Source organism: Culex quinquefasciatus, chromosome 2 (assembly GCF_015732765.1).
Source record: "Culex quinquefasciatus strain JHB chromosome 2, VPISU_Cqui_1.0_pri_paternal, whole genome shotgun sequence".
Taxonomy (NCBI): domain Eukaryota; kingdom Metazoa; phylum Arthropoda; class Insecta; order Diptera; family Culicidae; genus Culex; species Culex quinquefasciatus.
This window is the reverse complement of record NC_051862.1, coordinates 114278044-114296515: the sequence shown is the minus strand read 5'-3', so window position 1 is coordinate 114296515 and position 18472 is coordinate 114278044. Positions and strand designations below refer to the sequence as shown.

Here is an 18472-nt window from a genome sequence, read left to right as displayed (position 1 = left end):
GTTTGTATCCTTTAATTAACAGAAAATCAAAGCTATCTTTGAAAAATAAGTTAGCAGTTTACAAACAAATAATTTACCCCGTTATTGAGTATGCAGTACCTGTTTGGGAGTGTTGCGCTAGAACTCATAAATTGAAGCTCCAGCGTGTCCAAAACAAGGTACTCAAAATGGTTTTGAATGTTCCTGGCTGGACAAGATCAAGTGAGGTTCATGAATTAGCAGAAGTTAAAATGTTGGATCAGAAGATTCAAGAAAAATGTTTGAAATTCAGGGAAAAATGTGCTATATCTGAATACCCCTTGATTCAAGGATTGGTTTAGTTTATGGTAAGATTAAGTTAGTTTTAGGTTAGGTTATGTTTTCTTAACATTTTTTTTTTCCTCATTGTACCTAGTGTTACAAAAATGATAAATCATATACTTTAAAAGTTATAAAAATGAACAGTGTTTAAATCACGAAAAGCAAACTAAAGCTGAAGAGCCACAGCTGACCACTTATTATGTAAACCAAATGTAATTATTATAAGAAAGATTCAATAAAGTATATTTAATTCAAAAAAAAATACGTGCGTGTACGAATTGGAAATAAACATCGTTGTTAGGTAGCCCCTTACAGCTGACCGCGCAAAAATGGCCAGTTTTGGGCGCTAATAACTTCGCAGGAAAAAATCCTAAAAATATTGTGTCTTCGGGAAAGTTGTTCTAAATTTAATGAAGGTTCTACATTAGAGAAATGGTAAGAATCGGATAATTATGGCACCTTCCACAGGTAAAAAAAGTAAAACAGTTGCTTTTCTCCATACATTTTGACGATTTTTCCCATACAAACTTTAAGCGATTGGAGGGAGGGGTTCCCGTGGTCAGAATTAGCTCAAATTTGGAATTTAGCCTAGTGATGGGTCAATCTTTGATTTCAGGGGGTAGCCCCAAAAAGTCCGGATTTGGACCACCCTAACCTTCATGAATATTGCCTTGTTATTTTTTTTTCATAACTTATTTTTATTAGGTCCTATTAGGTACTGCGACCAGGTTGGGACCGAGGATCAAATTAAAATGTAATATAATAATTTTTAAGAGAATCTTTAAATCGCACATTTTGGACTTTGGCACTGTGGCCTGTAGTCGAATTATGGTCCACTTGCTTGTTCGTTTTTTTTTTTTTAATTTGGCACGATAATTATAAATATTCTATTTCATTATAATTCTGTACACATTTTTTTTGTTTTGATCTTTTTCTTTGAGCAGATTTACATCAGTTTACAAGAGATATTGTGGCCATCATGATCTCAAATATCCATTACCACATTTGCTTCGGAACAAGTTTTTGTTTATTTATTATTATTTATGAAATAATTTTAAATCTGATATATCTCAAGAGCAGTTTATGCAATAATTGGCTTAACAAGAAACCAATTTATGTTATGATTATTTGCGTACAAAAACTGATCATTGGTTTTGTGCAAAAGTGTAAACATTAAAATGATCAAATAAACCAAAACAGAACCAAACAGAAAACAATACAACTTTCTAATTTTGTATATTTTCTCACTTTTCATATAAATTTTAGAGTTATACTTAGTTTTGGTTGAATTTCCTATGGAAAAGGTAATAATATTTACAAAATGTTAGTTTCCTTTACCTGAACACCTGCGTAATCTGCCGGAAGTTATGCAACCCGCGTGCTACAACCCACCCTTTGGGAAACAGAGCTCTGTGTCGCGCGACTTGCTGCATATGTTGCATAGTGAATGGCGTGACATGTGTTATTTGAAAAACATAAACTTTATTTCGAAAATAACATAAAGCACAAATAAGAACAAATTTTGAAAACTATACTACAAATTTTGCACAAATTTTCTCTACCATTTGCCATACTTGGGTTTTAAGGGGGGTCATATGCTCCACCCAACTTGTAGGTAAAAATCGAAAATTTGAATTTTCCATGGTTTTTGAAAAGGCACAATTTTTTTAATAGTGTCACAAATTGTCCACAAATTTTCCACAAATTATGACGTTTTTGGTTTTTGAAAGTAACGACTTGGTCCGCCCAACTTGTAGGTAAAAATTTGATTTGTTAATATCTTCTCAAAAGTTCAGTGCACAAATTTTATTTTTATTGCACAATTTTTCCACAAATTTTCCACAAATTATGGACTATTTAGTTTTCAAAAGGCTGACTTGGTCCCCCTAACTTGTATAGACTATTGTCAAATCAGTTTTGAGGTTGGTTTGTGTGGGTCTCGTGGCGCAGGGGTAGCGGCTTCGGCTGCCGATCCCGATGATGCTATGAGACGCGGGTTCGATTCCCGCCTTATCCACTGAGCTTCTATCGGATGGTGAAGTAAAACGTCGGTCCCGGTTTCTCCTGTCTCGTCAGAGGCGCTGGAGCAGAAATCCCACGTTAGAGGAAGGCCATGCCCCGGGGGGCGTAGTGCCAATAGTTTCGTTTTTTTTTTGTGTGGAATAAGACGTGATCATTTGTTTTGCTTGAATTGTTGTGTTGTGAAATCCAACAGTTTTGCTTACCTGCCAGGATGCAGGTCCAAAGTTTCGCTTTGTTGTTTTGCCTGTGGTTTGAAACAGGTAGATTTTAGCTTGAACTTTTTATTTGAGATTGATAAAAGGCATAAAACTATCTGCGATAATTGACGATCTTGAATTTGATGAATGATTTGCTTGTTGTTGTGATATTGGGAACAAATGTTTTGTTTTGAAGTAGAAAGTTTGGCTTTTCGTTGTGATAATTGAAAACCAATGTTTTATTTAAGTTTATGGTGGAATTTGAAGGCAAATAATTTGCTCGAAATTTGATTGTTTTTGTACAAACACATTTTTGCTTTAGATTCGATTGTTGTTGTTATGATTGACGATGACCAATGTTTTGTTTTTTCATTTGATGCAATGATTAACTGTTGTTGTGGAAATTGAACTCTAATGTTTTGTTACGAATAAGATTGCATTTTGCCTTCCTCACTGAGGTAAGGCTATAATCCTGCTCTGAAAATGAACTTTTTATTAAAAGCTCCTAGACCCACCTTCACGTATACATATCGACTCAGAATCAAAAATTGAACAAATGTCTGTGTGTGTGTATGTGTGTGTGTATGTGTATGTGTATGTGTGTGTATGTATGTATGTGACCAAAATTCTCACTGAGTTTTCTCAGTTCTGGCTGAACAGATTTTGATCGAACTAGTTGCATTCGACTTGGTTTAAGGTCCCATACATCGCTATTGAATTGTTTGAAGTTTCGATAAGTAGTTCAAAAGTTATGTATAAAAATGTGTTTTCACAAATATCCGGATCTCAATTATATGCATGTAAACGATGTCCGGATCCACCATCCGACCCATCGTTGGTTAGGTAATTGAAAGGCCTTTCCAATGAGTCCAAAACATTGAAGATCTGGCAACCCTGTCTCGAGTTATGACCACTTAAGTAATATTTATGTACAATTTTGAAGCCGGATCTCACTTAAATGTACGTAAACTATGTCCGGATCCATCATCCGACCCATCGTTGGTTAGGTAATTGAAAGGCCTTTCCAATGAGTCCAAAACATTGAAGATCTGGCAACCCTGTCTCGAGTTATGACCACTTAAGTAATATTTATGTACAATTTTGAAGCCGGATCTCACTTAAATGTACGTAAACTATGTCCGGATCCATCATCCGACCCATCGTTGGTTAGGTAATTGAAAGGCCTTTCCAATGAGTCCAAAACATTGAAGATCTGGCAAACCTGGCTCGAGTTATGACCACTTAAGTAATATTTATGTACAATTTTGAAGCCGGATCTCACTTAAATGTACGTAAACTATGTCCGGATCCATCATCCGATCCATCGTTGGTTAGGCAATTGAAAGGCCTTTCCAATGAGTCCAAAACATTGAAGATCTGGCCACCCTGTCTCCGGTTATGACCACTTAAGTGATATTTATGTACTTTTTGAAGCCGGATCTCACTTGAATGTATGTAAACTATGCCCGGATACATCATCCGACCCATCGTTGGTTAGGTAATTGAAAGGCCTTTCCCATGAGTCCGAAACATTGAAGATCTGGCCACCCTGTCTCGAGTTATGACCACTTAAGTAATATTTATGTACAATGTTGAAGCCGGATCTCACTTAAATGTACGTAAACTATGTCCGGATCCATCATCCGACCCATCGTTGGTTAGGCAATTGAAAGGCCTTTCCAATGAGTCCAAAACATTGAAGATCTGGCCACCCTGTCTCCGGTTATGACCACTTAAGTGATATTTATGTACTTTTTTGAAGCCGGATCTCACTTGAATGTATGTAAACTATGTCCGGATCCATCATCCGACCCATCGTTGGTTAAGCAATTGAAAGGCCTTTCCAAAGTGTCCAAAACATTGAAGATCTAGCAACCCTGTCTCGAGTTATTACCACATAAGTTATATCTGTGTTTTTTTTTCTGGATCTAAAAAAAGCTGAAATGGGTGTCCAAACCACTCATATTACCCATTTTTGGTAAAAAGTGAGGAAGGCATCAACCACATAGGTGGATTAGGTTAGTTTTTTTTTCTTATTTTTGTGATTGCTGAAAATAAATATTTTGTTTATAATATGACACAAGATTTGACAAGATTATGGAAATTGAAAACCAATATTTCGATTTGAATTTGATGGATGATTAGTTTGCGATTGAAGGTAGATAATTTGTTTTTAATTTAGTTGTTGTTTTGGTAATTGAAATCAAATGTGTTATTTCAATTTGATTGTTGTTATTTTAATTGACGATCAATGTTTTGCTTTGAATTTGATGCAAAATTTAATTGTTATGGATTGTTGTTATCATTGATGATCAATACGTTTTATTTTTGATTGGATGATCGTTATTCTGGTAATTGAAGGCCAATGTTCATTTTTGAATAAGATGAATATTTGCTTCTTGTCAGTTTTGTTTTGAATTTAATGAAAGATATGCTTGTTGTGGTAATGACTTGATGCAAAGTCCAATAAAATCACAAATTACAAAGGATTAATTTTGATTTGATGAAAGATTTGATTGTTGTTGAGGGAATTTAACACCAATATTTTGTTATGATTAGATAAAAAATTTGCTTATTTTTACGATGAATGGAAACCAATATTTTGTTTCGAGTAAGACACAAGGTTTGATGATATTATGGTACCGTAAACTGGGATCAATCGGGACACATGAGGCGAATTGGGACAGCAGTTTTTACCATGTTGGAGCACAATATTTTGATTTTTCTGGTTGGTTTCGGTTAGAACAGATTCAGGCCAACAAAATGTATACATCCATATCCAAATTTAAAAGCTTTAAGTGCTCTAAAAACTGCTGTCCCTATTCAGACAGTAGTCCCGATTCACCCCAGATTACGGTAATCGGAAACCAATGATTCTTTTGAATATGATGATAGATTTGCCTTTTGATGTTGCAATCGAAGGCCAAGATTTTTTTTTCTGAATTTAAGTGTTTTTATTATGGGACGGTATTTTTTCAGTTTTAAATTTGATGCAATATTTGATTGTGGTTATATGATGGACAATTTTGAGTTTTAAATTTGACGCAATATTTGATTGTTTATATTAAGGTTTATGTTTATAATTGATGACCAATGTTTTGTTTTGAAGTAGATGCAAAATTTGGTTATTAATTTTATGGTTAATGAAGAAATGTTTAGTTCTCATTTGATTGAAGATCTGATTGTTGTTATTACTGACGATCAATTTTTACTGTGAATTTGATGCAATATTAGATTGTTGCTTGATGCTGTGGAAATTGAAAACTATCGTTTCAGAATTCTAATGAAAATTTTATAGATTTATGCAGAAATTGACAATCAATGTTTTGCTTTGAAATTTGATTTGAGTAACGTTTTTTGCCGTTATTATTGATTAGTCATAGTCTGGGACGGGACGGCTAGATAGAGTCTTCTTATTGAGTGTTTACGTTTGTATTCTTCTTCTGTTTTTTGCAAGAAAATTCGTGTTCTTAAACAAATATCAAGCAATCTGTGATTCAGATAGCTTGACAATTCAAATTTTCTTGATGATGTTTTTCAACTCAGTGCTCAAGCATGTGGGTGACTTGTTGTTTAGTTTCTGTTGGCTGTTAAAATTTGCGGTTGGACGTGGGTGGAGAATCCTGAGTTTATATTCCATCGTTTTACGGTGGATCCGTTCATAAGGAGCTGCCGGATACAAATTACTTGAAATGGTTGGCAAATCAAAGATGAGTCAAAAATGTTTATTTCTTCAATTTTTAATGTGTTTTTTATACGAAAGATTTTTCATTTTCATTTGGATGTGAAAAATGCAATACGATTTCAATGCGTTTTCTTACATCAATCTAAAAAAATCCTAAAAAGCCTGCAAGCGAGCCTGCAAGTCATTAAATGGGAGGGGAGATTTTTTTTTTGATCTGCTCCTGTCGTTGTCCCGTTACGCAAATAAAGTAAATAAATCTTTCCCAGTTCTCCAAAGAGGAGCACGTCGAATTCAACGGCAATTTTTACTCAACTTTAAAGAAAGTTAACATTCCTTAGGTCGCACGCCCTAAGGTGTCAGAATCGAAAGAAATGGCTGGCAAAAATTCAAATTTGTACCAATTCATTCACTTCAAAGAGCATAAAAGTTTGTTTTTCAATTTGTGGCAATGTGTTGAAATAAAAAAGTGCCAAAAAAATTAAATAGGCTAAACTGTGGCCATTATTTTTGTTTGCTTTTTTAATCCAGTTCTACAATGTTGTTTCTTCACGCCACATTTTAATTTCATGGGAAACACAGGTTTATCATTGTTCAATTTAGATGACATTTCTATGTAACGCGCAAAAAAAATAACAAGAGTTTTAAATGGGCAAAAGAATAGTCGGTTCATGAAATGTATTGTTTTTTAAAATGAAAATGCTGATAAGTCAACATTCGGTGTACGATAGAAATAAATGCCTTTCAATTGAAAATATTTTAATCAATCTATTAATGCAATTTACAATTATTTGTGAAATGGATTTAAATTCGTTTTATTTTTATTTTTTCAACTCAAATTACAATACTTCTCATTTTCTCCTCATAAGAAAGGACTGGTTTAGGTTGACAGAAGCGGCCATGTTGAAAGTGGTTTAGTTTGACAATAGGTTTTTTTCTCTTTGTTTATCCCATCCCAGGTCATAGTTATTTTTGAAGTCTCTTCTGTGTTGGAGCCTGACAGACCTCTGCGACAATAGTCAGAAGAAAGTCTCCTCTGTGTTGGAGCCTGACAGACCTCTGTGATGGTAGTCAGAAAAAAAAGTCTCGTCTGTGTTGGAGCCTGAAAGACCTCTGTGATGGTAGTCAGAAAAAAAGTCTCCTCTGTATTGGAGCCTGACAGACCGCTGCGATGGAAAAGAACCTCCTAAAAAAAGGAAAAATAAAAAGTTCTCAAAAATGGGCCGATAGATGTTTAAAAAAAAATCATGGGAAAAATATCATGCTTTTTTCTTGTAGCAACACTGTATTAATTTTTCCAGAAGTGTTAAAAAGTTCTTTAATCTTTTTTTTAGCAAAAATCTCGTTGAATCATTGGCGGTTTATTCGCTCCGCTTGTGAACAACTCTCATAATTTCAAAAATGGGTGTCAAACGTTCAGGGATCTAGCGCGGTTTAGTTACCCTCCAACTTCCCACCCTCCAGATATTTTAAACGGATCTTTACCCTCCACCCTCCAAGTTTCTAAGCAACTTTTTCAAAACGGCGTATGTTTTATATGAATTAATATTCATAAAACTTCTTGAAATGTTACTCCTGGTCAAAAAATATATGTTTGAGAGCTCTCCGAAGAATTCACTCGATCGATTGCAGAAAAATCTCTTGCAACAACACCACCACCAACCGCCCTGTTCCGCTATCGATGGCTAAGTTATGTTTCAAGCAGCACGACTACCCACACTTGTAATGTTACATCAGCGATGGATAAATTAAAGTTTTTAATCAATGGGCTTTTGGGAGCGATTTAGATTAATAATTTGCCTAATTTACCGTTTTTACTTTCAAACATACAATTAATTAACAGATTAATCACATTTCGCTTTTCAACGAATGAATCATTCCTTTCTAAGATTTTTATTAATTTCAATCATTTTAAGCATTTCAATAGTTTGAAGTATGTTGAGTTGATTTTAAATATTACGAGTAATTTTTATATTTAAGGTATTTCAGGTATACGAGTGTATCAAGTTTTTTAAAGTTTTCAAGGATTTAAAGTGCTTCAAGTATTTCAAATATTGTATGTATATCATGTATTCCAACTTATTCAAATATTGTTTATCCAATTAGTTTTAGTTTTTTAAATAATTAAAATGCTCTATTTTTTAAATTGTTTCAATTATTTCAAATTGATTTTAATTATTTCAAGGATTTAAAGTGTAATAATAACATCATGTGTTTCAAGAGCTTCAAGTTTGTAAAGTATTTTGTGGATTTTAAGTATTGCAAGTATTTCAAGTTTTCAAAGTATTTCATGTATTTAAGTACCTATTTCAAGTATTTCAAGACTTCTAGGATTTAAAGTATTTCAGATTGATCTTAAATATTTTTTTTTTTTTTTGACAAAGAACTTTGTCCTAAGGTTTCTATACGTGGTGTCAATCCAAAATTTTCGCGAAGCGAAAACGTTACGTGACGAATTCCCCTCTCGGCAAATTTCCCCTCTTTTTGGTGCACGCTGGTTGGATGAACGAACGTTTCCCAATCAGTCAATCGAGAGACGTGAGATTGATGTATCTAAAATCACCCCCACTCCACCTCATAATTTTCGGATCGTCGACGAGCCAACAAAACTCGGCTCGGTCGGTCCCGATAATTCATTCTATTGCTGGACGTCGACGAGAACACATCAGAAACAGATGGCCTGGTGGCCCGGTAGCAGACGGCCTGGAGGTCCGGGAGCAGATGGCTTGGAGGCAAGGACCAGCTAAGGCATGCCAGTCGCGGGAGTCGATCATTGGAACTGGCCACCACCTGGACTGGAGTGGCCGGAGGCCCCGCGGATGTTCCGATGGGGGGACATTTGCCGGACCGTAAGAGTTGGGGCAATATGGGTATCAAACTTTATGGTTTTTGATACCGGACATGAAATTTGACATTTCGGCAGTAGTGACCACAATCCGGAGTGGCCGGAGGCCTCGCGGATGTTCCGATGGGGGGACATTTGCCGGACCGTAAGAGTTGGGGCAATATGGGTATCAAACTTTATGGTTTTTGATACCGGACATGAAATTTGACATTTCGGCAGTAGTGGCCACAATCCGGAGTGGCCGGAGGCCTCGCGGATGTTCCGATGGGGGGACATTTGCCGGACCGTAAGAGTTGGGGCAATATGGGTATCAAACTTTATGGTTTTTGATACCGGACATGAAATTTGACATTTCGGCAGTAGTGGCCACAATCCGGAGTGGCCGGAGGCCTCGCGGATGTTCCGATGGGGGGACATTTGCCGGACCGTAAGAGTTGGGGCAATATGGGTATCAAACTTTATGGTTTTTGATACCGGACATGAAATTTGACATTTCGGCAGTAGTGGCCACAATCCGGAGTGGCCGGAGGCCCCGCGGATGTTCCGATGGGGGGACATTTGCCGGACCGTAAGAGTTGGGGCAATATGGGTATCAAACAGATAGAACTGTTCGTCAATCTCTACTACAACTTTCCTCATTTTTCTGGACGGCGCGACTGGTTCTTCATGGATTCTGGTCATCTCAACCGGATGCAACAGCGCCAGATGCCGCTTCAAATTGCTAGTTTTCGTGCACTCCAGGGCAACCCCGCAAATTTCGCACGTCGCTTTGGCATCTAGGGAATCCGGGTTGGCACCGTTCTTTTTGTGCTGTATTCGTGATTGTGTTCATGTCGAATTATGTGGAAGGTGCGAAGCCGCGTTTTAGGATTCTTGTGTCTTTATTATTTTCATTTTTTACAGCTTCCTGGAATTATTTTAAATCAAATGTCTACATGTAAATTTGTCTACTCACTATATGATTTTTTTAAATGTTCATATTATTCCTTATCCTATTCCTTTCCTGTAATATACCATCTCCTCATACCATATATGATCAAACTGCTTAAATTAACGAAACTTTCTAAAACAGCATGGGAACCATCTGGAGCATTTATATTTTAAATAACTGTTTTTTTTTACAGCTTCCTGGAATCATCTTGATTGTATTTATTATATTTATTATATTTATTTTATTTACTATATTTATTTTATTTATTATTTATCATTATTACAAAACTATATGCTTATTAGATAATACACTACAGACTCACATTTACACTTACAAACATTCAAATCATTAAATACATTACGCACTCAACCATTTTCATCGGCCCGATGGAATTCCCCTAACCCCCATTCCAAACCTCCCAAAAATATTCCGTTCACTTTTAAAAGTCGCATGGGTTCCCTGCACTTTTGCCACTAGTGAACAACAAAACATCCTCCCAAATCCCCACGGGACTGTATGGGCGTAGCCTTGGAGCACAGTGTGTAAATTTACGTTCTTAGATATTCTTGGTTGTACCGGGCAGCAATCAAATTGTCTAAGAATATTGAATTGACCATTGTGGCACCCCCTACAGCGTGGTGCAGACCCGTTATGCTATGCTATGCTATGCTATGCTATGCTATGCTATTGATCGAGTGAATTCTTCGGAGAGCTCTCAAACATAAATTTTTTGACCAGGAGTAACTTTTCAAGAAGTTGTATGGATATTAATTCAAATAAAACATACGCCGTTTTGAAAAAGTTGCTTAGAAACTTGGAGGGTGGAGGGTAAAGATCCGTTTAAAATATCTGGAGGGTGGGAAGTTGGAGGGTAACCAAACCGCGCTCAGGGATCTATGGAATGTGCCAGGCAAAATTTTAAAACAATGGTTCCATTAGCAAAAATTACATCACTTTCAGTTCCCGAGCAACCTTACTGAAAACATTTTCAAATCCCTAATACAGCGTACCAGCCTAGAAGAAGGTTGAGAATCGCTGCCCTAATAGAAAATAGTGTTGCAAATTGATAATATTTTTACCAGATTTTTGTGCTGCACAATGTTAATTAAAGTGTTTTTTTTTCTTTTTTGTAAAATTTAATAATTGTTTCATATTTCTATCAATAAGTAATGGTTCTATGGATAGATCGTAGATTTAGAAAAAAAAAATGCTTCAATAAGGGCCGGGACCTTGGTGTAGAGGTAAGCGTGGTCGGCCTGGGTTCGATCCCAGACGGTCCCGGTGGCATTTTTCGAGACGAGTTGCCTGACCACGCCTTCCGTCGGACGGGGAAGTAAATGTTGGTCCCGGTCTAAAAAAAAGGTTAGCTCGTTAGCTCAGTCCAGGTGTAGGAGTCGTCTCCCTGGGTCCTGTCTCGGTGGAGTCGCTGGTAGGCAGTTGGACTCACAATCCAAAGGTCGTCAGTTCGAATCCCGGGGTGGATGGAAGCTTAGGTGTTAAAAGAGGTTTGCAATTGCCTCAACAATCAAGCCTTCGGACACTAAGTTTCGAGTAGGAATCTCGCAATCGAGAACGCCAAGGCAATGCTGTAGAGCGAATAATTTGATTTTGAAAAACTCGTACGCAATCAAAATAACCGATCGCTAGTTATCTTATGAAGGAAGCAAAAAAGTTACATTCGATACAGTTATTAGAGCTTATATACTGCGATTATTGACACAAATCATAATTTTGTTATATATTCAACTACAGTCACGTTATCCCGTTAAGTTATTATAGCTGATATTTACTTACTGTTTGAACAGCTCAAAAAATTCAATTCGAACAACTAGCATTTATTTTTCGAATCTTTTCACAAGTTGAACACCATGACGGTTGTTTGAATATCTGAACTGACATTTCTAAAAATATTTCAAATTTCAGCACTTGTTATATTCCACAATTGATATGTGGCCACTATTTTTTCCTCGTTTTGAATATAACATTTTGATTCGCACCTTTTCTGTTATCACTTTTGATTTCAAAATATTAAAAATGGTATGCTTTATTTGCATCCATCTCGTTCGGTGGTCAAGTTGTTAATTTGAAGAAGGTACGAACACATGAGTTTTAGCCTGATACGTTTTGCGCAGTACAAACATTGATAATCAATCTTGATTCACACATACAACATTATTCGATTATATACAGTCAATACAACACAAGAATTGGTGTAAATAACTATCTCAAAGGACAACGCTGTGGACAATCTTTCACATTTTCTCAAGTTCAGTTATCCTGAGGATATTTTCTGTGACGGTTTCAAAAGAGCGAGAGAGAGTGAGTTAGATGAGGTGTTTCGTGAGCACTCTCCGTCCGTTTCAAACGTGTTCAGTAAACCAAATAGATTTAAAATACTTCAAATATTGAAAGAAAACTCGCAAACCTTTTGCCTCCAGCCTGGCTTTGAGAGAACTTCTTACTGAAGATGAAGTAACTATCCCTGCATGATTGCAATTTTCGAACATTTATTTTCACTTCAATATTTGTATTGCCTACCATGAAACAATTGTTATCAGTGATTGAGACACTCTAGTAGTGTAGAGCGGGGCAAGAGTTCGCGCGAAAGAAAAAAAAAACCTATCAGCCTCTCGGGACGTTGTTTGAATAAAGCCGAAAGAGAGCGCATCAGTTGGATTGAGCTTTAGGTGAACTAATCATGTTTGCACATACAATTAATATGAGTCAGGCATGGAGGAGTAATATCGGTTATTCCTGTCCAGCTTTTACTTTTTTAAATCAAACCAATCTGTACTGAAAAAAAAATACAATAATAAGTTCATGACTAGGAAAAAACAATACTTTTTTAAATGGGTCGAAAAAAGACACGTTTCTCCTACGCGAGTAGATTTCGTTGAATGTTTTCCAAATAATCACTACCACATACACTAAGTCGTGATCATGCCTTTATGCATGCACGCTGTATGTTACGTTTAGTAATCCTCCTTCATCTTCACTGCCCATGTTCGCATAAATGTCCCATATGCAAAAACAGCAACCTGAGAAAAACGCATTTAAAGTTTGTCCCACACATAAGGCTACGTGTTAAGTTTTCGAGAAAAAACTGGATTTCCTCCTGATTTCTAGAACAAAGTACTGGATGTTATAGGCTTTTCAGAAAGAGCACACGATTTTGAACTAAACTGCATCAATAACTCAAAAGCGATGAAAATGCATATGGGACATTTATGCGATCAGGGGCAGAGCTCATATGAATTTGTTCGTTGAATGATATTAAAACAAAGGTGTATCGAAAAATGGCAAAGATAGCCAATTTACAATAAAAACTAATTAAATCCACCTATGTGGTTGGTGCCTTCCTCACTTTTTACCAACATTTGGTGATATGATGGGTTTGGACACAAATTCCATCTATTTCTCAATAAAAAAAATAATACACAAATGTCACTTAAGCGGTCATAACTTGAAACTGAGCGTTGCCAGATCTTCAAAAAACTCATTAACTAACCAACGATGGGTCGGGTGATGGATCCGGACATAGCTTACACGCAAAAAAAAAGCGTTCCCCTAGCCATGAACAAAAAATCACGAATTTAGCAAACAAACGTGTTCAATGTTCATGGAAACGTGAACAAATTCATGAAATCATGGTACAAAAATCATGAAATCATGATATGCACTTCATAAAGTTATGAACTAGTTCACGACGCTGTGATCCGTGTATAAAGACGATAAGTTGCGTTACTTTTTCAAAGTCGACCAGTAACGCTTGGAAACAAAACAGACAAGTTTTGACGTGCTGACCAGCTGATTGGTGAAATTTGTTTGTGTATTTATTTTCGAAGAGATTATCGAAGAAATACAAATCAATTTTGTAGTTTTATGAGTGGATTTTCGACCGTTCGGTTTCTGGGGGCGGGTGGCTCTGGTAAGTTTTGTGAGGGGTCATTGCCCACAAGGACTCATGCATGTGTTTTTTTTTTGGGGAGACGAGGGATGACATTAAATATGGAGAAAAGTAACACAGGGAGGAAGTAGGAAAGTTGGGTTGGAGGGGTATTTCAAACATTTTAAACATTTCGATAAATTCAAGTACATTCCAAGTTTTTCAAGTAATTCAAGTAATTCAAGTAATTCAAGTAATTCAAGTAATTCAAATAATTCAAGTAATTCAAGAAATTATATTAATTCAAGAAATTTCAAGTAATTCAAGAAATTTCAAGTAATTCAAGAAAATCAAGAAACTAAAGAAACTCAAGAAATTCAAGAAATTCAAGAAATTCAAGAAATTCAAGAAATTCAAGAAATTCAAGAGATTCAAGAGATTCAAGAAATTTAAGAAATTCGGAAAATTCAAGAAATTTAAGAATTTCAAGAAATTCAAAAAATTAAAGAAATTAAAGAAATTCAAGCGATTAAAGAAATTCGTGTTATTCAATTCATTCAAAAATATTAAGTAATTCAAGCATTTTAAGTAATAAAACTATTTCAAGAATTTCTAATAATTTAAGTTTTTCAAGTATAAAAATATGAGCACATAGCTTATTTTTAAAACAAATTCTAAGTTAAAATGTTTAATAAACTTTAAGCATGAGAGGAATTTTGAATATTGAAATTACATTTAGTATTCACAGTATTTCAAACATTCTATGTACATTTAATATTTGTACATATAATAAAAAGTTAAATGCATATAAAATTGTATTGTTGTATTTTTGTATTTATGTATTTTTGTATTTTTGTATTTTTGTATTTTTGTATTTTTGTATTTTTGTATTTTTGTATTTTTGTATTTTTGTATTTTTGTATTTTTGTATTTTTGTATTTTTGTATTTTTGTATTTTTGTATTTTTGTATTTTTTTATTTTTTGTATTTTTGTATTTTTGTATTTTTGTATTTTTGTATTTTTGTATTTTTGTATTTTTGTATTTTTGTATTTTTGTATTTTTGTATTTTTGTATTTTTGTATTTTTGTATTTTTGTATTTTTGTATTTTTGTATTTTTGTATTTTTGTATTTTTGTATTTTTGTATTTTTGTATTTTTGTATTTTTGTATTTTTGTATTTTTGTATTTTTGTATTTTGTATTTTGTATTTTTGTATTTTGTATTTTTGTATTTTTGTATTTTTGTATTTTTGTATTTTGTATTTTTGTATTTTTGTATTTTGTATTTTTGTATTTTTGTATTTTTGTATTTTTGTATTTTTGTATTTTTGTATTTTGTATTTTTGTATTTTTGTATTTTTGTATTTTTGTATTTTGTATTTTTGTATTTTTGTATTTTGTATTTTGTATTTTGTATTTTTGTATTTTTGTATTTTGTATTTTTGTATTTTTGTATTTTTGTATTTTTGTATTTTTGTATTTTTGTATTTTTGTATTTTGTATTTTTGTATTTTTGTATTTTTGTATTTTTGTATTTTTGTATTTTTGTATTTTTGTATTTTTGTATTTTTGTATTTTGTATTTTTGTATTTTTGTATTTTTGTATTTTTGTATTTTGTATTTTGTATTTTTGTATTTTTGTATTTTTGTATTTTTGTATTTTTGTATTTTTGTATTTTTGTATTTTGTATTTTTGTATTTTTGTATTTTTGTATTTTTGTATTTTGTATTTTTGTATTTTTGTATTTTTGTATTTTTGTATTTTTGTATTTTTGTATTTTTGTATTTTTGTATTTTTGTATTTTTGTATTTTTGTATTTTTGTATTTTGTATTTTTGTATTTTTGTATTTTTGTATTTTGTATTTTTGTATTTTTGTATTTTTGTATTTTGTATTTTTGTATTTTTGTATTTTTGTATTTTTGTATTTTTGTATTTTTGTATTTTTGTATTTTGTATTTTTGTATTTTTGTATTTTTGTATTTTTGTATTTTTGTATTTTTGTATTTTTGTATTTTTGTATTTTTGTATTTTGTATTTTGTATTTTTGTATTTTGTATTTTTGTATTTTTGTATTTTTGTATTTTTGTATTTTTGTATTTTTGTATTTTTGTATTTTTGTATTTTTGTATTTTGTATTTTTGTATTTTTGTATTTTTGTATTTTGTATTTTTGTTTTTGTATTTTTGTATTTTTGTATTTTTGTATTTTTGTATTTTGTATTTTGTATTTTTGTATTTTTGTATTTTTGTATTTTGTATTTTTGTATTTTGTATTTTTGTATTTTGTATTTTTGTATTTTGTATTTTTGTATTTTGTATTTTTGTATTTTTGTATTTTTGTATTTTGTATTTTTGTATTTTTGTATTTTTGTATTTTGTATTTTTGTATTTTTGTATTTTGTATTTTGTATTTTTGTATTTTGTATTTTTGTATTTTTGTATTTTTGTATTTTTGTATTTTGTATTTTTGTATTTTTGTATTTTTGTATTTTGTATTTTTGTATTTTTGTATTTTTGTATTTTGTATTTTTGTATTTTTGTATTTTTGTATTTTTGTATTTTGTATTTTGTATTTTTGTATTTTTGTATTTTTGTATTTTTGTATTTTGTATTTTTGTATTTTTGTATTTTGTATTTTGTATTTTTGTATTTTTGTATTTTTGTATTTTTGTATTTTTGTATTTTTGTATTTTTGTATTTTTGTATTTTTGTATTTTTGTATTTTTGTATTTTTATTTTGTATTTTTGTATTTTTGTATTTTTGTATTTTTGTATTTTTGTATTTTGTATTTTGTATTTTTGTATTTTTGTATTTTTGTATTTTGTATTTTGTATTTTTGTTTTTTGTATTTTTGTATTTTTGTATTTTGTATTTTTGTATTTTTGTATTTTTGTATTTTTGTATTTTTGTATTTTTGTATTTTTGTATTTTTGTATTTTTGTATTTTTGTATTTTGTATTTTGTATTTTTGTATTTTGTATTTTTGTATTTTTGTATTTTTGTATTTTGTATTTTTGTATTTTGTATTTTGTATTTTTGTATTTTGTATTTTTGTATTTTTGTATTTTTGTATTTTTGTATTTTGTATTTTTGTATTTTTGTATTTTGTATTTTTGTATTTTTGTATTTTGTATTTTTGTATTTTTGTATTTTTGTATTTTTGTATTTTTGTATTTTGTATTTTTGTATTTTTGTATTTTTGTATTTTTGTATTTTTGTATTTTGTATTTTTGTATTTTGTATTTTGTATTTTTGTATTTTTGTATTTTGTATTTTTGTATTTTTGTATTTTTGTATTTTTGTATTTTTGTATTTTTGTATTTTTGTATTTTGTATTTTTGTATTTTTGTATTTTTGTATTTTTGTATTTTTGTATTTTGTATTTTTGTATTTTTGTATTTTGTATTTTTGTATTTTTGTATTTTGTATTTTTGTATTTTGTATTTTTGTATTTTGTATTTTTGTATTTTTGTATTTTGTATTTTTGTATTTTTGTATTTTGTATTTTTGTATTTTTGTATTTTTATTTTTGTATTTTTGTATTTTTGTATTTTTGTATTTTTGTATTTTTGTATTTTGTATTTTTGTATTTTTGTATTTTTGTATTTTTGTATTTTTGTATTTTTGTATTTTTGTATTTTTGTATTTTTGTATTTTTGTATTTTTGTATTTTTGTATTTTTGTATTTTGTATTTTTGTATTTTTGTATTTTTGTATTTTTGTATTTTTGTATTTTGTATTTTGTATTTTGTATTTTTGTATTTTGTATTTTTGTATTTTTGTATTTTTGTATTTTGTATTTTTGTATTTTGTATTTTTGTATTTTTGTATTTTGTATTTTTGTATTTTTGTATTTTGTATTTTGTATTTTTGTATTTTTGTATTTTTGTATTTTTGTATTTTTGTATTTTTGTATTTTTGTATTTTGTATTGTATTTTTGTATTTTGTATTTTTGTATTTTTGTATTTTTGTATTTTTGTATTTTGTATTTTTGTATTTTTGTATTTTTGTATTTTTGTATTTTGTATTTTTGTATTTTATTTTTGTATTTTTGTATTTTTGTATTTTTGTATTTTGTATTTTTGTATTTTTGTATTTTGTATTTTTGTATTTTTGTATTTTTGTATTTTTGTATTTTTGTATTTTTGTATTTTTGTATTTTTGTATTTTTGTATTTTGTATTTTGTATTTTTGTATTTTTGTATTTTGTATTTTTGTATTTTGTATTTTTGTATTTTTGTATTTTTGTATTTTGTATTTTGTATTTTTGTATTTTTGTATTTTTGTATTTTTGTATTTTTGTATTTTTGTATTTTATTTTGTATTTTTGTATTTTTGTATTTTTGTATTTTTGTATTTTTGTATTTTTGTATTTTGTATTTTTGTATTTTTGTATTTTTGTATTTTGTATTTTTGTATTTTTGTATTTTGTATTTTGTATTTTTGTATTTTTGTATTTTTGTATTTTTGTATTTTTGTATTTTTGTATTTTGTATTTTTGTATTTTTGTATTTTTGTATTTTGTATTTTGTATTTTTGTATTTTGTATTTTTGTATTTTGTATTTTTGTATTTTTGTATTTTTGTATTTTTGTATTTTTGTATT

General features: G+C 31.0%; 1 protein-coding gene across 2 annotated transcripts in view; it reads right to left on the bottom strand.

The window, feature by feature from the left end:
- Nucleotides 1–12600, bottom strand: part of LOC119767059 (gonadotropin-releasing hormone II receptor-like) — a 136594-nt gene extending 123994 nt beyond the window's left edge. Inside the window, exon 1 of one of the 2 annotated variants that reach the window (XM_038254489.1) lies at nt 12403–12600. The gene's annotated coding sequence lies outside the window, so the exon portion shown is untranslated. The other variant, XM_038254488.1, reaches the window with a different exon arrangement.
- Nucleotides 12601–18472: the final 5872 nt, after the last annotated feature.